The following is a 24,841-nucleotide window of genomic DNA, read 5'->3' as shown; positions in this document are numbered from 1 at the left end:
CCTATATAGGACAAGTGTCTGGCGCAGTTGTTAGGTCGGCTACCGGTGCTACAATGGCAGGTTATCAACGTGGTGCTATAGCGGCACACGAGCGATGGGATACAGCATCTCCAAGGTAGCGATGAAGTGGGGATTTTCCCGTATGATCATTTCACGAGAGTGCCGTGAATATCAGGAATCCGGTAAAACATCAAGTCTTCGACATCGCTGCGGTTGGGAAAAGATCCGAAAGAATGTTATCAACAACGACTGAAGAGTATCGTTCAACGTGACAGAAGGGCAACCATTCGGCAAATTGTTGCAGATTTAAATGCTTGGCCATCAATAAGTGTCAGCTTGGGAACAATTCAACGAAACTTCGTCGATGTGGGCTTTCGGAGCCTTGATGACTGCGTGACACAAAGCTTTACGCCACCTCTCGGCCCGTCGGCACCGACATTGAGCTGTTGATGAGTGGAAACATATTGCCTGGTCGGACGAGTCTCAGTTGTACGTATCGGAAGGACCTTTACGGATATGGAGACAACCTCATGGATCCATGGACACTGCATGCCAGCAGGAAACTGTTCAAGCTTGTGGAGGCTCCGAAATGGTGTGGGATGTGAGCAGTTGGATTGATATGCGATCCCTGATACGTGTAGATACGACTCTGACACGTACTGTACATAAGTATCCTGTCTGCTCACCTGCACCCATTCATGTCCATTTTGCATTCCAACGGACTTCGACAATTCCAGCAGGACAATGCAACGCCCCACATGACCAGAATTGCTACAGATTTTATCCTGGGACATTCTTCTGAGTTTAAACACTTTCGATGGCCACCAAACGTCCCAGACATGAACATTATTGTGCGTATCTGGGATGCCTTGCAACGTGCTATTCAGAAGAGATCTCCACCCCCTCGTACTATAACTGATTTATGGACAGCCCTGCAGGATTCATGGTGTCAGTTCCCTCCAGCACTACCTCAGATATTAGTCGAGTCCATGCCACGTCGTATTGCGGCACTTCTGCGTATCTGCTGGAGCCCTACCCGACATTATGCAAGTGTACCAATTTCTTTGTCTCTTCAGTGTAAGAGATAAGCACCCATCACTTTAAAACACTATGAAGCTAGACTTTTCAGAAAACTTTACATTTGGCCACTCAGCATGCCAGTGACGACGTTGTTCACGTGCCCACAGGAGTGTGAGCTGTTTTTAGTTTCTGTTAAGTGGAAACTGAGGCAATGACGTGCGTTTCACTACTCCTGACCTAACGAGACGACGTGGAAATGCCGACGCTTATGTGTACATAACCGTTGCAGTACTTCGACGCCAAGCATCAAAAAATAGTTCAAATGATACAATGAAGGCTTTCACGACCACATGGAACTGTTGTTGATAACTCTTCCGGGTTATATGGCCGTGGTCCATGGAATTCTTCTTTCCTAACGTTTCGTCCAATACTACGTTGGACATCTTCAGAGGTATGGCTGGTCCTGCTGAGTCGGCAAGACTCCGCAGGACCAGCCATACCTCTGAAGATGACCAACGTTGTATTGGACGAAACGTTAGAACTAGAAGAATTCCATGGAGCACGGCCATATAACCCGGAAGAATCATCAACGTAGTTCAAATGGCTCTGAGCACTATGGGACTTAACATCTAAGGTCATCAATCCCCTGGAATTACAACTACTTAAACCTAACCTAAGGACATCACACACGTCCATGCCCGAGGCAGGATTCGCACCTGCGACCGTAGCGGTCGCGCGGTTCCAGACGGTAGCGCCTCGAACCTCTCGGCCACACCGGCCGGCCGTCAAGCATCCACTCCTTCCTCACACGAGTATTTTCAGGGAATGCATTGTATCCTGACTACACTTTTTATGGATAATAATGCGCTGCCTTATCGAACAACACTGATTGAGCTCTTGGAACGAGAGAATATTCGGCAAATGGAATTGTCTTTCTGTTCCCCCAACTTAGATTCTATCGAGCACCAATGAGATGCATTGGGGAGATGTGTCCATACTGTATCACCTCCACATGCACTATGTACCACAGCGACCATCAGGTAGTTGTCAACCGCGCTCGTGGAGGAATGGAAAAACCCTTTCAAGAGAACTCCTTCCCATCCTCATTGCCAGTATGGGAGCACGTTCCAGTGAATACACTGCTGTCTGTGCTGATCACACACCTTGTTAAGAACCATGTCCGGTTTTTTGTATTGTCCAAGAGTCCAACGCAAATCGCAATGACTACATTATAATTATGGTCTTTGAGCAATTTGTCATTGCGCAATTCTTTCAATTATCTTCTGTACAACACTTAGCAGCTCTTTCTAAGAATGGTCCAAGTTTCATTTACCTATATTACTTGGCAGTGAAACACCACACGGAAGTTAGTTTCGTCCTTAAGTTTTGCGCACCAGTGTGTTGTACATCGGCTCTTACTATTTCCTTTAGTTTTTTAGAAGTTGGTAAGCGGTCCAAAAGTTCTCAAGTAAAATTTTCGTCGAATATCACCGGGTTCTTTTGTTAAAAGCTTTATCCTGTATACATCCTCATTGGAAGGGATCTGTCAACAAGAAATACTGTTTTCTACCTTCGTACAATTGTCCATTGGGAGTGCTTTTCTGTAGACGTTATCATCATCAGTGAAAAAATTTATTGCTCTTTACCGTATCTGACATACCGTTCTTGAACATTAATGGTTCTGTTATCCTTGCTGTGCGCCCACCTGATTTTGTTTTCGTTTCTCTCTTCCATTCTGGCCGTCCCGTATAGCGTAGTGTTCTGTCAGTCAAGAAGTGTTAGATCGACCACATGTGTACACATATTTTGGCAGTGTCTATGTGCCGTAAAGCAATCCACCTTATTGACATTGAGTGAATACCTGTCAAATAATACGATCGTCGTGGCACTCGTGAGGAAAAACTGCGAGCTCCACAATAACTTTTATTCCATCCGATTCAATGACTGTGGTCTGTATTGTTTTATATACAGTTACCAGTGTGATTTATTTCTGTCAGTTGCTGTCGATACGTATACTGTGTGCAGATAAATGATAATTTTATTGCAGACTTACATTTAAATAGTGACAATCCATATTTTCAAAACATAATCTATCGTAAACTTACAATTTTAAAAAGTTACCTAATTCTATCAGACATAATTTGAATGAGACGCGTGAAGAATATATTGCATTGTAGCACATGTAGTTCTCGATTTATGCGAGTACATACTGACTGTCGCGTACCACAATGTAAACAACTGTACGCAGACTTTTCTCTTTCTCTATTCTTTTTTGCTTTTTTTGTGAGTGGTTTGATTTGGCCAGCTACGAACTCCTCTCCTGCCCCAGAGCAGAAACTGCAGCGTAGGTCCTCAATTATTTGCTGGATGTATTCCAATCTCTGTCTTCCTGTACTGCTTCTACACTCAACCGGAAGTCGTCTGCCGTCATCGCTGATGATTTTTAGTCAAAATTTAACCAGTTGCGAGGTTATAACAGAGGACCGATGACATTATAGTTACTAGTCAACGACGCTATTCGTTTCGTCGGCATTTGGTCCGGTCGGACGTTACAAAATTCCCTTTTAAGTTCGTAGTTGAATACTTCGCTCAGTTTTTTTAATTATTATTACAGAGGGCAGCCAGCCATCCGACCAAACACGCTGAGCTACCGTAACGGTGCCCTAGACCATGTGTACAAAATATCTGTGCTAATATCGTACTTGCTCAGTCGCTGTTGTGGTGTTAAGTAAACGGGTTCATTACGACATTTTATGTCTGACATACTGATGATACCTTTTATTGTAATAGCAACGCAACATCAATATGTGACTTGCAAATTTTTTAAGGCCATGAACTTCTGTTAATGTGTTGCAAGATAATTTGTATGCTTCAGTAACCTATACAGCATTTAAACGAGAGTAGTAGCCACCGTTACTTGGAATGTTTGTTCATTAAACTCTCAGTTCCGATGATGACAGCTCATATCTGTCGAAATCTCTTTACAAGCGATCATGAGGTATATGACGAAACCGGTTATTGGTAGGAAGACTTAAAAGCTGTCTCGGCGTGCCTGATATTTCAGAATAACACTTGTATATGTTGTTTCTACATGAATCATCGGGGTATTGCTGCTGGGTAAAGAAGTTCTGGATGGAGCACACGTCTGGAAAGCTTGTTCAGACGAAGCAATAAAGCATAGAAAAATGGACACAGATACCGCTGTTATGACATTCAAGCAGCACTTAGCAACGTCTACACCAATTGTAACGCAGCAACTTATTACGAGATAACATTCGTTACAGTAAGACACGCAGCCGCCTAGTACGGTGGTTGCAGGATGGCTACGTTTTTTTTTTCGCTCTCCTCACAGCACAACTGGCGCTGCCTGCCGTGAGAACTGCATAGCGAAACATTCGGTCGATACGAAGATTCATACCCTCTACGAATCTAAATAATCCGTATTAGTTATTATTCGAATATGTTCAATTTTGTACACAGCCTTTTGCCATTAATGGAATATTGCCATAATTTCAGATTTTTATTTATTATAGTTCCGTAGATAAAGAGAATTACCTAAAAATCCTAAACCCTACGCATGTTTTTTATAACCAAGTTAGGAACAATAATAGATTGACTTTCATTGTCATTTGAAGCCATTACAAAGTTGCCATCGCATAAAAATCAATTAATTAGAATTTTCTTTTTAAAACTTTAGTCACTTTGCATCACGTGATATAAAACTAGGTCAAATTTATTATTTGATTATATTTTGTAGTGTGAGTGCGCCAGAATGATTGAGAGAGTGTATGTGGGACATATGTTAAAATTTAGTATTTAATTTTTTGTAAAACCTTGTACAAACGAACCGTGGGAAAGTTGCGATCCAACCATGATTCAGGTGACGTATGTCTATGTGAGCATACTTTTGTATAAAAGGAATCAGAATGGCAGTTAGAGGCGGAATAAATTTATTTATCAATTGGAAGAATATTTCACACTTCGCTTATTTTGATTAAACATAATACAAGAAATTGAAGTTTTGCTAACATTAATCACTATCAAATTAGTGATTGAATAAGGCAAGATTTGCCTCGAGAATTATAAGGAAGGAACGTTCTGACTGGTCGTTTTGATCAGCAGCAAATCGGGATGAAGCTGTTCCCATGTGAAAAGAGGAATGGGCACGTAGGAGAATACCTCGAGAAGAGTCGCTTGCTAACCGGTCTACGGATAGAATGATGTCAGATCGCTCCTTAAAAATACTCTGTAGGATGAATAAATAGTGACCTAATTTCGGTTCGAACATATCTTGAATGAAGCGATTGGAGTTACGAACATTTTAATGAAAGTTTGGTGTTTCTATGTTAAATAGTCTGGGAGATATGAGCGTGTGAACTTTCTAGTCGTAGTAACAACTCCGGTGGCGTGTTTCGTGCTCTGTACGGAGTTATTTGGCGAGCACTTCTTACGAAGAAGATCACTGAGATGACCGACCACGCCCCGCCGCAAAATGGACAGTGCGACAGTTGGTGGAGACTAAGTAACGAAAGAAGGTGTCACATAAAGTAAGAATGTGCGCCTTCATAACAGACTAAGAAGTTAGGAGAAGCAAGAACCAATATTCAAGTTAATGTCAAAAGGTTCAAGATCGTTCAAATGGCTCTGAGCACTATGGGACTTAACTTCTCAGGTCATCGGTCCCCTAGAACTTAGAACTACTTAAACCCAACTAACCTAAGGACATCACACACATCCATGCCCGAGGCAGGATTCGAACCTGCGACCGTAGGTTCGCGCCGTTCCAGACGGTAGCGCCTAGAACCGCTCGGTCTCCCTGGCCGGCGTCAAAAGGTCACAAACATATTTACGACAGATGTTGGCAGTGTTTCTTGAAGTTTTTGCCACACAAACATTATCCCACTTTTTTCGCCTGTGAATCCGGGATGGTATTATTAAAAAGGATGGGAACTCAAATATTCATGTCTTTTAAGAAAGAACTATGCTGGAATTTGTCTGAACCAATTCGAGTGACATAAAAGAAAAGAATCATATGGATTTGCTAGCTGGGGTTCTTTGAAGTGTCGTTCAGTCGCCGAGCGGATAAGGGTTTTCTTTATTATTTGTCTTTGCTAATCTTGCATTTGTATTTAAAATTGTTAGATCTTCTTTGTCCGTGTGTAAAGGGCACTCCTCGTGGAATGTAAGAGAGTTATATCTTACGTGCATATATCGAATGTAGATAATGTATATAGGGTATACCTTGGTGTAATAATGATGGGAGAGGGTGAATCCTGACGCTAGTAAAGAACCTACTCTTCTCGTATAGCACTAACTGGACTACCACCATTAACGTGCCCATTGGAGAGACGGGTGGGTTAGCTATAAACAGATTCTTGCATAGGAATGCCGCATCACACTGCAGTTTCCGTAGCCACCATTCGTAGATCAGCGACCAGTTTTTAAAGTTAACACAACACAGCTGTAAAATATGGAAATGATGGAATACAGTAGACTGTACATATCATTTGGCTGATCTCACTCACAAATTCAGCTTTCCTTGCAGACATGTTGCTGCTGCTAAAATGGTAGCTGCATTTTTCTGCTGTTCCGTTTCGTTGTTTACAGGCTAAATATCAATAATACATGATAAAAATCCAATTTACGATTATATTTGCTGGAGTAAAACTTACTTGCTTCCGTCAACACTTGCTAGGGTTAGCAGGAGTACAACGACGATATTCAGATTATCCAAATGTATACACATCATGAAACATACTGTCAGGTACTGGATTGTTGATATCAATATATGCCTTGCCATCATATGAGAAAGAATAATTACAAACCCAAACTCTCTATTATATTATATTATATCGTTCAGTCATTTAGTTTCTTGGTTTTTATAGTGTCTGAAAATACAAATCGTTAGTGCTTGGCACGATTCAACATTCAACCAGAGCCCTTCACTTACAGTTCGACGACATACGCCAAAATCGTTAACCACATCCAGTTTTCTACAGTCACAGACTTTGTGAAATTGTGATTAACTTTGCGGTCAAATTGACTGATCGTTATAAGATGAGAACGCAGACTGATCGGTTTCCATGATACCAATAAATATACACGAATCCTACCTGAGTTAGGAATTTGCTTACATTTGTTTTTCTGGGACGCTTTTCCCTGACAGCATAACAGAGATTTATCACTCACTTACCGTTTAACAATTTGCACCTTTCTCGTATCGTCGATATTCTTTTCGTCGACTATTTCCAGTATCTCAGAAGACAGTACGCAGCTGCATTAAAAACACAAAGTCACTGTTGTAATTCGGCAGATATAAACAAATATTGCGTGCTCACTTAAAAAAGTTCATCCCAATGGCAGCTATAACTTAAAGGAAGACCGCACATTTATTTATTTGTTCGTGTATTTAGTCATTCTGGATATATCTGGGGAGTCCAGTCTTAGCTATCTACATTATTAGTTTAATTTAATTTGGGAATCAGAATCCAGAATATATTTTTGATTAGTACTCAGCTGGCAGACCCTCTCAAACCGCCAGACACGCGGGCACAACTTTCCCGTGGGCGTACATGCATTGAACTTCCAAAATTGAGGATATTTCCAAACGGTTTATAGCCCCATCATTCCCCGTAACACACGAAGTTCTGCCATCGCGTCAACGATGCGTTGCTGAATGACGGCGTGAGTTTATAGCGCTATAGGCCTCCTCGCTAAACTCGTGCCCTGAGAATGGAGGGGCTGCCTTCAGCTGGCATCTAAAACACGCACCTCGCTCACAGAATGTACACGTCAACGCGTGTGATCTCATTACAAACTTCAATGGAACGGCACTTCTACGTTGCTTATACAGTTGATGGACGAAAATATGTAAACACTAAAACACAACACATTACCATGCCTAAAGCAGCATAGTAAATCCGTTGACCTTCAAATCAGCTCCCATTGGTCCCGTAATGGCCCACATGGTACGGTTTTATAGGCAGTCTTACATCAGTCTTCCTCAAAAAGCGTGGCAAGTTCAGGTCGATAGCGATCACGCACCTTTCTGTCCAAAGTAGGCCACAAAACCTCAACTATAGTGAGATCTGGTGAGTGTGTTGGCCAGGAGAGATGCGGAAATTTGTCCTTGTGCCCACAAATCCAGTCCTGGAGCTGTATGAGTAGTGGCTCGATCGTCTTGGGAAACAGCATCACGATTTTAGAACAAACATTTTACCACGGGACGGACTAGTTCAGCCGAAATGGTCACATAATTCTTGACAGTAACAGAATTACTTGGGGCCCGCGGAATGTCACGAAACGGCTGCGCAAATAAAAATGGAAGTGAGCGTATGACATCGTTGGCCGGGAGGCACCATCGGGGAAGTTCGACCGCCAAGTGCAAGTCTTATTTCAGTCGATGCCACATTGGGCGAATTGCGGTGATGAGGATGAATCGTCAGCGAAAGCCCGCCATGTATTACATTTGGTATGTAAACTTCGCGAATGTTGGAAAGAGTGTGACCCACACACACCCAACCAAATTAGTTCCTTCCATTGCTGCATAGTCCAGGTTTTACGCTTCGGCAGCATACTTTCATTTTACACGCTTGTGCGTCACTGACGAGTGGTTTTGGAGTTAATACTCACCATGCAAAGCCCTGCTTACGGAGCTCCATTTTGTGTCGTTCGTGTTGTTTTCTTACTGTCAGGGTTCACCAGTGTGACATTCACTTTTCCAGTGACTTTTGCAGCTGTCGACCACTTACTTTTCGTCACAATTCTCTACAATGTTAGTTATAACCCGTCTTGATTGCAAAATATTTATTCACATGACCGGTTTCGGTTCCCTAAGAACCATCTTCAGATCTGCAATTTCGGTTACAGGAGTACCCCGTCCACACTCATCAACCTTCACATGCTGCGTCACATTCAATCCTACGATTTTCTCAACGTTTAGCATTTCTGGAAGGAACCATACGCGTTTTGCTGGGCACACTGTTGCACTGAGTCCATCTCGTCGACACTGGTTCTTAAGCCATTGCGCCGCAGTGAAGTCCCTATTCAGTGTGTCAGTATAATCACCATTCCGAAGGATTCGGCCTTTTTAAAAGTGTGTAAGATGGAGCATTGGCGGCCGAAGACATCCGGCATAAGAAGTCAACCTCATTCTGCCAACGGCCTTGTCAAAGAAGGCGGAGGAGCGGATAGAGGTTCAGGGCTCTCTCTTGTCCTAGGGGTGGGAAATTGCCCCTAAAGGCGGAAGAATCAGCAATGATCAACGACATGAGGATGCAGAAGGCAATGGAAACCACTGCATTAAAGACACGTAACGTGTATCCACACGACATGTGGCCCGTAATTGAAGAAGTGTCTCCATTGGCAAAAGATTCCGGGTCCCCCATTCGGATCTCCGGGAGGGGACTGCCAAAGGGGCGGTTACCATGAGAAAAAGATTGAATAATCAACGAAAGGATAACGTTCTACGAGTCGGGGTGTGGAATGCCAGAAGCTTGAACGTGGTAGGGAAACTAGAAAATCTTAAAAGGGAAATGAAAAGGCTCAATCTAGATATAGTAGGGGTCAGTGAAGTGAAGTGGAAGGAAGACAAGGATTTCTGGTCAGATGAGTATCGGGTAATATCAACAGCAGCAGAAAATGGTACAACAGGTGTAGGATTCGCTATGAATAGGAAGGTAGGGCAGAGGGTGTGTTACTGTGAACAGTTCAGTGACCGGGTTGTTCTAATCAGAATCGACAGCAGACCAACACCGACAACGATAGTTCAGGTATACCTGCCGATGTCGCAAGCTGAAGATGAACAGATAGAGAAAGTGTATGAGCTGCGAAGAAATCATGGGTAACAGAAGAAATAATTCAGTTCATAGATGAAAGGAGGAAGTACAAACATGTTCCGGGAAAATCAGGAATACAGAAATACAAGTCGCTGAGGAATGAAATAAATAGGAAGTGCAGGGAAGCTAAGACGAAATGGCTGCAGGATAAATGTGAAGACATCGAAAAAGATATGATTCTCGGAAGGACAGACTCAGCATACAGGAAAGTCAAAACAACCTTTGGTGACATTAAAAGCAACGGTGGTAACATTAAGAGTGCAACGGGAATTCCACTGTTAAATGCAGAGGAGAGAGAGCAGATAGGTGGAAAGAATACATTGAAAGCCTCTATGAGGGTGAATATTTGTCTGATTTGATACAGGAAGAAAACAGGAAGAAACAGGAGTCGATTTAGAAGAGATAGGGGATCCAGTATTAGAATCGGAATTTAAAAGAGCTTTGGAGGAATTACGGTCAAATAAAGCAGAAGGGATATATAACATTACATCAGAATTTCTAAAATCATTGCGGGAAGTGGCAACAAAACGACTATTCACGTTGGTGTGTAGAATATATGAGTGGCGATATACCATCTGACTTTCGGAAAAAGCATCATCCACACAATTCCGAAGACGGCAAGAGCTGACAAGTGCGAGAATTATCGCACAATCAGCTTATCAGCTCATGCATCGAAGCTACTTACAAGAATAATATATAGAAGAATGGAATAGAAAATTGAGAATGCGCTAGGTGACGATCAGTTTGGCTTTAGGAAAAGTAAAGGGACGAGAGAGGCAATTCTAACGTTACGGCTGATAATGGAAGCAAGGCTAAAGAAAAATCAAGACACTTTCATAGGATTTGTCGACCTGGAAAAAGCGTTCGACAATATAAAATGGTGCAAGCTGTTCGAGATTCTGAAAAAACTAGAGGTAAGCTATAGGGAGAGACGGGTCATATACAATATGTACAACAACCAAGAGGGAATAATAAGAGTGGACGATCAAGAACGAAGTGCTCGTTCTAAGAAGGGTGTAAGACAAGGTTGTAGCCTTTCGCCCCTACTCTTCAATCTGTACATCGAGGAAGCAATGATGGAAATAAAAGAAAGGTTCAGGAGTGGAATTAAAATACAAGGTGAAAGGATATCAATGATACGATTCGCTGATGACATTGCTATCCTGAGTGAAAGTGAAGAAGAATTAAATGATCTGCTGAACGGAATGAATAGTCTAATGAGTACACAGTATGGTTTGAGAGTAAATCGGAGAAAGACGAAGGTAATGAGAAGTAGTAGAAATGAGAACAGCGAGAAACTTAACATCAGGATTGATGGTCACGAAGTCAGTGAAGGTAAGGAATTCTTCTACCTAGGCAATAAAATAACCAATGACGGACGGAGCAAGGAGGACATCAAAAGCAGACTCGCTACGGCAAAAAGGCATTTCTGGCCAAGAGAAGTCTACTAATATCAAATACCGGCCTTAATTTGAGGAAGAAATTTCTGAGGATGTACGTCTGGAGTACAGCGTTGTATGGTAGTGAAACATGGACTGTGGGAAAACCGGAACAGAAGAGAATCGAAGCATTTGAGATGTGGTGCTATAGACGAATGTTGAGAATTAGGTGGACTGATAAAGTAAGGAATGAGGAGGTTCTACGCAGAAACGGAGAGGAAAGGAATACGTAGAAAACACTGATAAGGAGAAGGGACAGGATGATAGGACATCTGCTAAGACATGAGGGAATGACTTCCATGGTACTAGAGGGAGCTGTAGAGGGCAAAATCTGTAGAGGAAGACAGAGATTGGAATACGTCAAGCAAATAATTGAGGACGTAGGTTGCAAGTGCTACTCTGAGATGAAGAGGTTAGCACAGGAAAGGAATTCGTGGCGGGCCGCATCAATCCAGTCAGTAGACTGATGACCAAAAAGAAAAAAAATATAACTGGGCATATTGTGCTGCGATATGCACCTGAAACGTTTCAGTATAGTTAGGCACATCCAAAACCATTAACAACGTACACCATTTTGGCAAAAAGTTGGAAATTTTTGGTAAGGTCTTATGGGACCAAACCGCAGAGGTCATCGGTCCCTAAGCCTGCACACTACTTAATCTAAGTCAACCTAACTTACGTTATGGACAATACACACACCCATGCCCGAGGGAGGACTCGAACCTCCGACGGGGGGAGCCGCACGGACCGTGACAAAGCGCCTCAGACTCCACGGCTACCCCGCGCGGCCCATTTTCACCCTCTTCCCATAAGGTATTATGATGTCCACCTAAAAAGTTCAAGTATGTTAGGCACATCCAAATTCCATTACCTGCTCTCAACGTTTTCGTCCTCTGGGTACATTGTGTTGCGATGCCGACTTTAAAAGTTCCAGTATGGTTAGGTACATATCAGATCCACTACATATGTGCCCCACTTTCGTTTTCTGTACATACTGTGTTGTGATGTCCACCTGAAAAGTTCCAGTATCGTCAGGCACATCCAAAAGCCATTAGACAAGCGCACAATTTCCTTCTCTGGTCATACTGTGTTCCGATGTCCACCTACGAAGTTCGAGTTCCATTAGGCACATTGAAAAGCCACAATGTATGCTTACCATTTTCGTCCTCTGGGCATACTGTGTTGCGATGTCCAGCTGAAAATTTCGGGAATAGTTAGGGACGTCCAAGGGCCATAACTTGCTCTGACTATTTTCGTCTGAGGCAATGGCTTTTATCTGTACCGAAAATGAGCTCTAAAAGGATGGAAATACTGAGTTACCGGTTCGGCTCAGCTCGGTGAAGATTTTCAAGGGGTAACACTTCCTTTTTCCATCAGTGTAATATCATCGACGACATTAGTAGCAGAATACGATTTGTTAAATGCTATTTTGAGCCAGGTGGCAGCGTTTCAACTTGATACGTAGCAGCGGAGAAGTCACAAAGTCGCCTATAGCCACAACCTTCCCGTCTACGCTCCGCACCTACAGTAGTTCGCCCCCTTTTCGCTGCGAGCTCAACTGAGCGGCCATAACGCAATTTGTTCGCGACTGAGTGAGTTCCGCATTAGCTCCTCGACGGCAGCCGGCAGGAGACTGCCGCCTCGTTGGGAAGACGAGGTAACGCGGCCCGGACGTTCAAACCAATTTCCATAATAGCCAGTGACGGAGGGAAGGACTGGAAGGGCACAAAGGGTGCTGCGCGCGGCGCGGCCGGCCCTGTAGCTGCTGGGCCGCCCTCCGCGCCTCGGACCCTCGGCCGCCCTTTCAGCGACGCAGGGCAGTAAATCTCGGCACTCTTCAATATCTCCGCGGCGCGGCGCGGCGCTGCTCGGCCCGGCGCGGCCTTTCGGCCCTTTCTGCCGCATACATATCGAGCAGCGGGCTCAGTCTGCGGATCAAATATTTATTTTGAAACGTGCCCCGCCGCAGGCCTGCAGCCGCACGGTTTAAATATTAATCCCGCCCACCCATAGAGTAACGCAAGAATGTTGCCCGCGCCACGCCTGGGGAACGCAGAGTGCCGGCGTGCCTCTGGAGCAGGGCGCCACGCCCTCTGCCGTTTAGAACAGACCCTCCAACTGGCAACAAAGTGTAGTGTCTGGCGCCCTGTGTGAAATTCAGATTTTTCTCGCTGGGGAGTCGTGGACTACCAGAAAACGTGCAAACAAAACTAAGGGAACAAAACAGCACGTGATGGCTTCACCCACTGAACACTTCGCACACTGAACTCTCTTCGTGATAACACAGGAAAGCGGAAATAAAAGTACTGACGGCGATATACCACTCGTCACTCCCCTCAAATGCCCGTTACTCCTTATTCACATCCAACGTCTCTCTGTATCCTATAATCCCCTTAAATGTGCAAATTTACTTCAACAATCCTGTCGTTCCTGCTCCCCATTTCAGCTTTCTTAACCCGTTTGACGTTGAAACTAGTCTTTATAGCATCTGGGGAAGCCTCCAGTACCAGGATAAGGAACATTGGGCACAGAAACATCCCTCAAACCTACACTCCTGGAAATGGAAAAAAGAACACATTGACACCGGTGTGTCAGACCCACCATACTTGCTCCGGACACTGCAAGAGGGCTGTACAAGCAATGATCACACGCACGGCACAGCGGACACACCAGGAACCGCGGTGTTGGCCGTCGAATGGCGCTAGCTGCGCAGCATTTGTGCACCGCCGCCGTCAGTGTCATCCAGTTTGCCGTGGCATACGGAGCTCCATCGCAGTCTTTAACACTGGTAGCATGCCGCGACAGCGTGGACGTGAACCGTATGTGCAGTTGACGGACTTTGAGCGAGGGCGTATAGTGGGCATGCGGTAGGCCGGGTGGACGTACCGCCGAATTGCTCAACACGTGGGGCGTGAGGTCTCCACAGTACATCGATGTTGTCGCCAGTGGTCGGCGGAAGGTGCACGTGCCCGTCGATCTGGGACCGGACCGCTGCGACGCACGGATGCACGCCAAGACCGTAGGATCCTACGCAGTGCCGTAGGGGACCGCACCGCCACTTCCCAGCAAATTAGGGACACTGTTGCTCCTGGGGTATCGGCGAGGACCATTCGCAACCGTCTCCATGAAGCTGGGCTACGGTCCCGCACACCGTTAGGCCGTCTTCCGCTCACGCCCCAACATCGTGCAGCCCGCCTCCAGTGGTGTCGCGACAGGCGTGAATGGAGGGACGAATGGAGACGTCTCGTCTTCAGCGATGAGAGTCGCTTCTGCCTTGGTGCCAATGATGGTCGTATGCGTGTTTGGCGCCGTGCAGGTGAGCGCCACAATCAGGACTGCATACGACCGAGGCACACAGGGCCAACACCCGGCATCATGGTGTGGGGAGCGATCTCCTACACTGGCCGTACACCACTGGTGATCGTCGAGGGGACACTGAATAGTGCACAGTACATCCAAACCGTCATCGAACCCATCGTTCTACCATTCCTAGACCGGCAAGGGAACTTGCTGTTCCAACAGGACAGTGCACGTCCGCATGTATCCCGTGCCACCCAACGTGCTCTAGAAGGTGTAAGTCAACTACCCTGGCCAGCAAGATCTCCGGATCTGTCCCCCATTGAGCATGTTTGGGACTGGATGAAGCGTCGTCTCACGCGGTCTGCACGTCCAGCACGAACGCTGGTCCAACTGAGGCGCCAGGTGGAAATGGCATGGCAAGCCGTTCCACAGGACTACATCCAGCATCTCTACGATCGTCTCCATGGGAGAATAGTGGCCTGCATTGCTGCGAAAGGTGGATATACACTGTACTAGTGCCGACATTGTGCATGCTCTGTTGCCTGTGTCTATGCGCCTGTGGTTCTGTCAGTGTGATCATGTGATGTATCTGACCCCAGGAATGTGTCAATAAAGTTTCCCCTTCCTGGGACAATGAATTCACGGTGTTCTTATTTCAATTTCCAGGAGTGTATTACGCACACATAAAAAACAATCGAGGATGTAATATGGGCCGTGAGAGCTTGCGTTGTATGATCTACCGACAAAATTGTAGGTTTCTTAATTAAGGTACGCGAGACCTTTTCCTGAAATTTCAGTCACCAATTCGAAGGCTGTTGAGGACAGCGCTCTCCCCGGCCGTTGTCGGCATGCCGACCGTGGAGTTGCTGTTTCCGTTGCAAGTAGCTCCTCGATTGGCATCACGGGACTGTGTGGACCCATCGTTCGACATTGGCCTACAGTGCTGGCCACGACGGTGACAGACTTTTTAAATGTGGTGTTACCGAAGAATGGTGAATATTCGGTAGATCGGACAGCTAATGGAGACGTAAAGCTGTCTTTAAGCCGAAGAATAGTACGGTTTCCTCGTCATTTTGCCATGCATGATCCTATTGGAGATGGTATGGCGTTTCCTTCATCTCACCTTTGAATTAACTAATTTAGCAACTTGTAGGGTGACCAACAGTTTAACAGTGGACTCCGAGCCACTACTCAGCTTGTCAGTTTTCACATTAATTACATTAGCAATGTGAAGTAAGTGGTAAATGATTGATGAATATCGTAGGGCTTACTGAGAACCATCAGAAGTCAGGATCCGAAGTTTGGCACTTTACCGCTGAGGCACCGAACCACAGTACTATGAGCGTTTTTATTTTATTTTTATTTTTTATTTTATTAATTAATTTATTTTAACTGTTTTGGTGCGGCTGACCATGAATTCCTCTCTTGTGCCAGTCGTTTCATCTCAGAATAGCACCCGCAACCTACACTATATGCTCAAAAGTATCTGGATACACCCAAAAACATACGTTTTTTTATATTAGGTGCATTGTGCTGCCACCTTCTGCCAGATACTCCATACCAGCAACATCAGTAGTCATTAGACATCGTGAGAGAGCAGAATGGGGCGCTTCGCGGAACTCACGGACTTTGCACATGGTCAGATGACTGGGTGCAACTTAAGTGGTGTTTATGAAATGAGAGGAGCCCTGAGCTATATACAGATGGCTAAAAGAGCCACAGGCAAATGGAAATGCTATCTGACATTAAAATCAAAATAAAAGATTGGGTCACCACCAACTCTAGCCACGCGACAAATACGAGGGTCGACTGAGTTGGAAAATTAATTAATTCAGTCATATGAAGAAACTCATAAAAGGACATTCATTGTAGTGTCACTCAGAAAGAATGGAATGTAATTACTAATATGATCGAGCGATTGTTCACATAAATCAACTATTAAAGTAAAAGGTGGGTGAACACTGTGCATAAGAGCAGCTTGCAGCAACATTCCTGAAAACAAGATCTATTCTAAAGAATTTGTTTTAAATAAAAAGGGAACACTAATTATTGGACCTGTGCGCATAGAAACGCTATGGAAGGTCTAACAAGGAAACTACAAGGTAAATGGCGTAGATAAAGGAGAGGTAACATCAGTATACAGGGTAAGACTTGAAACAAAATTATTTACTTCTTAAGACACTCATATAAGACATCTGTATTTATCTGCTGTGGCCTGGTAACTGTGTACGACTGCTTGCAAAACACTATACAATTCACAACACAATCTCTTAATTTAGAATCGCGGTCGTAATTAGAGGGGGACGGGAAAGGTTTAATACTCTCATTAAGACCAAAATTCACTCAAAGAACAGCAAAAACGGCCCCAACACCAACATGCAACGAAGCCAGGAGGTTTGTTCTGCTGTGTTGAGAAATGGTTAAATAAAAGGGTAAATCTGAATGTTACGATTGCATTTAAAATTGAACCTTTGTTTGTAGAAATCGCCTCAATAAGGGCCGCGCATACACGCTTAACACAAAATCACAAACCAAAAATACAGTTTAATAATCCTGACAAGACATATTTAATATTCTAAAATCAGAGCAATAGGTAAACTCTTGGACAGAGACTGAGGGCAACAGGAGACCTGGGTTCACAATTAACTCGTGTGGCCACGTGGTTCGCGGAAATACAGTTTCTACGTACCATGGCCAAATTTTAGCTACATTAAACCACGCAGCCGCGAACAATTAACATTTTACAGGGGACACATTTGAATGGACAAAGGGTAATGACAGAGGGCCAATGAACTCTAATATTAACCCTAGTGGATGGCTTCCAACGGATATATAGTAATTAAACAAACAAAATTCACAAAGAGGCAAAAATTACCAAGGTTCCGAAAAGATTAGAATGTATACACACGCAGTCGCAGGCACACAAACATTCAAACTGAACCGAGGGCGCACTTCAGGGCAAATGCTAAAAGCTCCCCTCTCGCTATGAGACAACGAGCCACGTGGTTAAATCAACTCACCCTTTTTCGAAGAGACCTCGGCAGCAAACGCTCGGAGAGCTGGAAGCGACTGCCCATCTCACACTATAACTTCTCCCACACGACCCCGTGGCCAGGAAAACTAAGAGATGAATCATCACTCAGGAATCCCAAACTGCATCAGGATCGACTGCAAGTACTATGACAGTTAGGCGGGAGGTGAGAAAACTTGGATTTCATTGTAGAGCGGCTGCTCATAAACCTCACATCAGGCCGGTAAATGTCAAACGACGCCTCTCTTGGTGTAAGGAGCGTAAGCATTGGACGATTGAGCAGTGGAAAAACGTTGTGCGCAGTGAGGATTAACGGTACACATTGTGGCGATCCGATTGCTACTGCCCGGTGAATGTCATCCTGAAAGAAAGGATATTGCGGAGACATGGCTTAGCCACAGCCTGGGGGATGTTTCCAGAATGAGACTTTCACTCTGCAGCGGAGCGTGCGCTGATATGAAACTTCCTGGCAGATTAAAACTGTGTGCCCGACCGAGACTCGAACTCGGGACCTTTGCCTTTCGCGGGCAAGTGCTCTACCAACTGAGCTATCGAAGCACGACTCACGCCCGGTACTCACAGCTTTACTTCTGGCAGTACCTCGTCTCCTACCTTCCTTTCTTTCAGGAGTGCTAGTACTGCAACGTTCGCAGGAGAGCTTCTGTAAAGTTTGGAAGGTAAGAGACGAGGTACTGGCAGAAGTAAAGCTGTGAGTACCGGGCGTGAGTCGTGCTTCGGTAGCTCAGTTGGTAGAGCACTTGCCCGCGAAAGGCAAAGGTCCCGAGTTCGAGTCTCGGTCGGGCACACAGTTTTAATCTGCCAGGAAGTTTCATATCAGCGCACACTCCGCTGCAGAGTGAAAGTCTCATTCTGGAAACATCCCCCAGGCTGTGGTTAAGCCATGTCTCCGCAATATCCTTTCTTTCAGGAGTGCTAGTTCTGCAAGGTTCGCAGGAGAGCTTCTGTAAAGTTTGGAAGGTAGGAGACGAGGTACTGGCAGAAGTAAAGCTGTGAGTACCGGGCGTGAGTCGTGCTTCGGTAGCTCAGTTGGTAGAGCACTTGCCCGCGAAAGGCAAAGGTCCCGAGTTCGAGTCTCGGTCGGGCACACAATTTTAATCTGCCAGGAAGTTTCATATCAGCGCACGCTCCGCTGCAGAGTGAAAGTCTCATTCTGGAAACATGCCCCAGGCTGTGGCTAAGCCATGTCTCCGCAATATCCTTTCTTTCAGGAGTGCTAGTTCTGCAAGGTTCGCAGGAGAGCTTCTGTAAAGTTTGGAAGGTAGGAGACGAGGTACTGGCAGAAGTAAAGCTGTGAGTACCGGGCGTGAGTCGTGCTTCGGTAGCTCAGTTGGTAGAGCACTTGCCCGCGAAAAGCAAAGGTCCCGAGTTCGAGTTTCGGTCGGGCACACAGTTTTAATCTGCCAGGAAGTTTCATATCAGCGCACACTCCGCTGCAGAGTGAAAGTCTCATTCTGGAAACATCCCCCAGGCTGTGGCTAAGCCATGTCTCCGCAATATCCTTTCTTTCAGGAGTGCTAGTTCTGCAAGGTTCGCAGGAGAGCTTCTGTAAAGTTTGGAAGGTAGGAGACGAGGTAGTGGCAGAAGTAAAGCTGTGAGTACCGGGCGTGAGTCGTGCTTCGGTAGCTCAGTTGGTAGAGCACATGCCCGTGAAAGGCAAAGGTCCCGAGTTCGAGTCTCGGTCGGGCACACAGTTTTAATCTGCCAGGAAGTTTCATATCAGCGCACACTCCGCTGCAGAGTGAAAGTCTCATTCTGGAAACATCCCCCAGGCTGTGGCTAAGCCATGTCTCCGCAATATCCTTTCTTTCAGGAGTGCTAGTTCTGCAAGGTTCGCAGGAGAGCTTCTGTTAAGTTTGGAAGGTAGGAGACGAGGTACTGGCAGAAGTAAAGCTGTGAGTACCGGGCGTGAGTCGTGCTTCGGTAGGTCAGTTGGTAGAGCACTTGCCCGCGAAAGGCAAAGGTCCCGAGTTCAAGTCTCGGTCGGGGACACAGTTTTAATCTGCCACGAAGTTTCATATCAGCGCACACTCCGCTGCAGAGTGAAAGTCTCATTCTGGAAACATCCCCCAGGCTGTGGCTAAGCCATGACTCCGCAATATCCCTTCTTTCAGGAGTGCTAGTTCTGCAAGGTTCGCAGGAGAGCTTCTGTAAAGTTTGGAACGTAGGAGACGAGGTACTGGCAGAAGTAAAGGTGTGAGGAGGGGGCGTGAGTCGTGCTTGGGTAGCTCAGTTGGTAGAGAACTTGCCCGCGAAAGGCAAAGGTCCCGAGTTCGAGTCTCGGTCCGGCACACAGTTTTAGTCTGCCAGGAAGTTTCAATCCATTAGTGTCTTTTTTTCTTCCACCACTCAAATTCAGTAAATTCTAGAACTGTCTTTGATAGCAAATATCCATTTCCTATCTAACAAACCCGCCTTTGCACGAGTGTTTATTTATTCTAGTCCTCTATTAGTCCATTTGCTTCTCTTTCTTCTCTCTGTCCATCTCCCTCTTCCCTCTCTCTCTCTCTCTCTCTCTCTCTCTCTCTCTCTCTCTATGTGTCCACCTCTTCTTGTCTCCTCTCTCTGTTCATCTCTTCCTTTTCCCTCTGTCCACCACCTCCTCTCCTCTTTATTCAGTTCTCGTCCTCTTCCTCCTCTTTATCCGTCCTCCTTGTCCCTGTCCATCACCTTCACTACTCCCTCTCTCGGCCCATCTCTGACACTTCTACACTCTGTCCATCTCTTCTTGCTCCTCTCACTGTCCAGCTCCTCTCTCTATCAGTCTGCTCCTTCCCCTTTATTTCCATCTCCTCTTCCCCCCTCTCTCAGCCACCTCCTCCTTCCCTTTCCACGTTATCGCGCTTACTTCAATATAACGTTGGTATTCCTTAGTCCCGCAGATTCCTTTGCAGATCGTAACTAATAAGTGTACCAAATTCCGTTGAAATCGTCCCTTCGGTTTAGGATAAGCTTTTTACCCATGACTTTGCCATCGTATGTACATGTCAAATGTATTTCAAATACTTTAACAAATTTCATACGTAATTATAACATATGTCCCGTATCTCTATCGAATTTGGTCCTACAGTTTCATTTTCACGCACCTTAATGTCAATGGCGTTATATTTCCTGAACTAAGTGTCGTACAATGATGTAATGTTCTGGTACATTCAGTGATATATATGTGAATACTGTCTGCAAAATGTATCACGAACATAGTTAGTAGAGAGAAGTAATAAATTAGAATGTCATGCCTCAAGTGACAGTTTTACTGCATGAACAGCAAAAATGTAGTAAGCGACAAACTTTTTTCGTTTCGTCATTTTGCGAGGGTCGTGAGCAAGAGCTAGAGGATTTAAATTATGTGTAAAGTCTGTTGCAAGAGTCTAAATGCTCTCATTCCCGAATACTGGATAATTAAAACGTGAGTATTCTCGCGTCTTGGGCTGCACTGCTTTTTCGTCCCTACCCTACCCATTTAATAGGTGCGTGCTTATTACTCCCATGGAGATTCTTTCCAAACAGTGTAAGTAGGCTGTTTATGTTTTCTTATTGGCAACGTTACGTAGCGCTCTGTATGAAAATCACTGGCTGTGCTGTGTGCAGTCTGTGGCTAGTTTGCATTGTTGTCTGCCATTGTAGTGTTGGGCAGCGGCAGCTGGCTGTTAACAGCGCGTAGCGTTGCGCAGTTGGAGATGAGCTGCCAGCAGTGGTGGATGTGGGGAGAGAGATGGCGGAGTTTTGAAATTTGTAAGACTGGATGTCATGAACTGCTATATATATTATGACTATTAAGGTAAATACATCATTTGTTCTTCCAACGGATATATAGTAATTAAACAAACAAAATTCACAAAGAGGCAAAAATTACCAAGGTTCCGAAAAGATTAGAATGTATACACACGCAGTCGCAGGCACACAAACATTCAAACTGAACCGAGGGCGCACTTCAGGGCAAATGCTAAAAGCTCCCCTCTCGCTATGAGACAACGAGCCACGTGGTTAAATCAACTCACCCTTTTTCGAAGAGACCTCGGCAGCAAACGCTCGGAGAGCTGGAAGCGACTGCCCATCTCACACTATAACTTCTCCCACACGACCCCGTGGCCAGGAAAACTAAGAGATAAATCGTCACTCAGGAATTCCAAACTGCATCAGGATCGACTGCAAGTACTATGACAGTTAGGCGGGAGGTGAGAAAACTTGGATTTCATTGTAGAGCGGCTGCTCATAAACCTCACATCAGGCCGGTAAATGTCAAACGACGCCTCTCTTGGTGTAAGGAGCGTAAGCATTGGACGATTGAGCAGTGGAAAAACGTTGTGCGCAGTGAGGATTAACGGTACACATTGTGGCGATCCGATTGCTACTGCCCGGTGAATGTCATCCTGAAAGAAAGGATATTGCGGAGACATGGCTTAGCCACAGCCTGGGGGATGTTTCCAGAATGAGACTTTCACTCTGCAGCGGAGCGTGCGCTGATATGAAACTTCCTGGCAGATTAAAACTGTGTGCCCGACCGAGACTCGAACTCGGGACCTTTGCCTTTCGCGGGCAAGTGCTCTACCAACTGAGCTATCGAAGCACGACTCACGCCCGGTACTCACAGCTTTACTTCTGGCAGTACCTCGTCTCCTACCTTCCTTTCTTTCAGGAGTGCTAGTACTGCAACGTTCGCAGGAGAGCTTCTGTAAAGTTTGGAAGGTAAGAGACGAGGTACTGGCAGAAGTAAAGCTGTGAGTACCGGGCGTGAGTCGTGCTTCGGTAGCTCAGTTGGTAGAGCACTTGCCCGCGAAAGGCAAAGGTCCCGAGTTCGAGTCTCGGTCGGGCACACAGTTTTAATCTGCCAGGAAGTTTCATATCAGCGCACACTCCGCTGCAGAGTGAAAGTCTCATTCTGGAAACATCCCCCAGGCTGTGGTTAAGCCATGTCTCCGCAATATCCTTTCTTTCAGGAGTGCTAGTTCTGCAAGGTTCGCAGGAGAGCTTCTGTAAAGTTTGGAAGGTAGGAGACGAGGTACTGGCAGAAGTAAAGCTGTGAGTACCGGGCGTGAGTCGTGCTTCGGTAGCTCAGTTGGTAGAGCACTTGCCCGCGAAAGGCAAAGTTCCCGAGTTCGAGTTTCGGTCGGGCACACAGTTTTAATCTGCCAGGAAGTTTCATATCAGCGCACACTCCGCTGCAGAGTGAAAGTCTCATTCTGGAAACATCCACCAGGCTGTGGCTAAGCCATGTCTCCGCAATATCCTTTCTTTCAGGAGTGCTAGTTCTGCAAGGTTCGCAGGAGAGCTTCTGTAAAGTTTGGAAGGTAGGAGACGAGGTACTGGCAGAAGTAAAGCTGTGAGTACCGGGCGTGAGTCGTGCTTCGGTAGCTCAGTTGGTAGAGCCTTTGCCCTCGAAAGGCAAAGCTCCCGAGTTCGAGTCTCGGTCGGGCACACAGTTTTAATCTGCCAGGAAGTTTCATATCAGCGCACACTCCGCTGCAGAGTGAAAGTCTCATTCTGGAAACATCCCCCAGGCTGTGGCTAAGCCATGTCTCCGCAATATCCTTTCTTTCAGGAGTGCTAGTTCTGCAAGGTTCGCAGGAGAGCTTCTGTAAAGTTTGGAAGGTAGGAGACGAGGTACTGGCAGAAGTAAAGCTGTGAGTACCGGGCGTGAGTCATGCTTCGGTAGCTCAGCTGGTAGAGCACTTGCCCGCGAAAGGCAAAGGTCCCGAGTTCGAGTCTCGGTCGGGCATACAGTTTTAATCTGCCAGGAAGTTTCATATCAGCGCACGCTCCGCTGCAGAGTGAAAGTCTCATTCTCGAAACATCCCCCAGGCTGTGGCTAAGCCATGTCTCCGCAATATCCTTTCTTTCAGGAGTGCTAGTTCTGCAAAGTTCGCAGGAGACCTTCTGTAAAGTTTGGAAGGTAGGAGACGAGGTACTGGCAGAAGTAAAGCTGTGAGTAGCGGGCGTGAGTCGTGCTTCGGTAGCTCAGTTGGTAGAGCACTTGCCCGCGAAAGGCAATGTTCCCGAGTTCGAGTCTCGGTCGGGCACACAGTTTTAATCTGCCAGGAAGGTTCATATCAGCGCACACTCCGCTGCAGAGTGAAAGTCTCATTCTGGAAACATCCCCCAGGCTGTGGCTAAGCCATGTCTCCGCAATATCCTTTCTTTCAGGAGTGCTAGTTCTGCAAGGTTCGCAGGAGAGCTTCTGTAAAGTTTGGAAGGTAGGAGACGAGGTACTGGCAGAAGTAAAGCTGTGAGTACCGGGCGTGAGTCGTGCTTCGGTAGCTCAGTTGGCAGAGCACTTGCCCGCGAAAGGCAAAGGTCCCGAGTTCGTGTCTCGGTCGGGCACACAGTTTTAATCTGCCAGGAAGTTTCATATCAGCGCACTCTCCGCTGCAGAGTGAAAGTCTCATTCTGGAAACATCCCCCAGGCTGTATCTAAGCCATGTCTCCGCAATATCCTTTCTTTCAGGAGTGCTAGTTCTGCAAGGTTCGCAGGAGAGCTTCTGTAAAGTTTGGAAGGTAGGAGACGAGGTACTGGCAGAAGTAAAGCTGTGAGTACCGGGCGTGAGTCGTGCTTCGGTAGCTCAGTTGGTAGAGCACTTGCCCGCGAAAAGCAAAGGTCCCGAGTTCGAGTCTCGGTCGGGCACACAGTTTTAATCTGCCAGGAAGTTTCATATCAGCGCACACTCCGCTGCAGAGTGAAAGTCTCATTCTGGAAACATCCCCCAGGATGTGGCTAAGCCATGTCTCCGCAATATCCTTTCTTTCAGGAGTGCTAGTACTGCAAGGTTCGCAGGAGAGCTTCTGTAAAGTTTGGAAGGTAGGGGACGAGGTACTGGCAGAAGTAAAGCTGTGAGTACCGGGCGTGAGTCGTGCTTCGGTTGCTCAGTTGGTAGAGCACTTGCCCGCGAAAGGCAAAGGTCCCGAGTCCGAGTCTCGGTCGGGTACACAGTTTTAATCTGCCAGGAAGTTTCATATCAGCGCACACTCCGCTGCAGAGTGAAAGTCTCATTCTGGAAACATCCCCCAGGCTGTGGCTAAGCCATGTCTCCGCTATATCCTTTCTTTCAGGAGTGCTAGTACTGCAAGGTTCGCAGGAGAGCTTCTGTAAAGTTTGGAAGGTAGGGGACGAGGTACTGGCAGAAGTAAAGCTGTGAGTACCGGGCGTGAGTAGTGCTTCGGTAGGTCAGTTGGTAGAGCACTTGCCCGCGAAAGGCAAAGAT

At 45.9% G+C, this 24,841-nt stretch overlaps 3 non-coding genes across 3 annotated transcripts; 1 reads left to right on the top strand and 2 right to left on the bottom strand.

The window, feature by feature from the left end:
• Positions 1-18,111: 18,111 nt before the first annotated feature.
• On the bottom strand, positions 18,112-18,186 carry Trnas-cga. Its single transcript has one exon. It is a non-coding gene; the product is annotated as a tRNA-Ser (tRNA).
• A 3,952-nt stretch (positions 18,187-22,138) lies between these two features.
• On the bottom strand, positions 22,139-22,213 carry Trnas-cga. The gene has a single exon. It is a non-coding gene; the product is annotated as a tRNA-Ser (tRNA).
• Positions 22,214-22,986: 773 nt separating this feature from the next.
• Positions 22,987-23,061, top strand: Trnas-cga. The gene has a single exon. It is a non-coding gene; the product is annotated as a tRNA-Ser (tRNA).
• The last annotated feature ends 1,780 nt before the right edge of the window (positions 23,062-24,841 follow it).

Source organism: Schistocerca piceifrons, chromosome 2 (assembly GCF_021461385.2).
Source record: "Schistocerca piceifrons isolate TAMUIC-IGC-003096 chromosome 2, iqSchPice1.1, whole genome shotgun sequence".
NCBI classification, from domain to species: domain Eukaryota; kingdom Metazoa; phylum Arthropoda; class Insecta; order Orthoptera; family Acrididae; genus Schistocerca; species Schistocerca piceifrons.
Note: the sequence above shows the minus strand (reverse complement) of the source record. Positions and strands in the feature narration are given on the sequence as shown.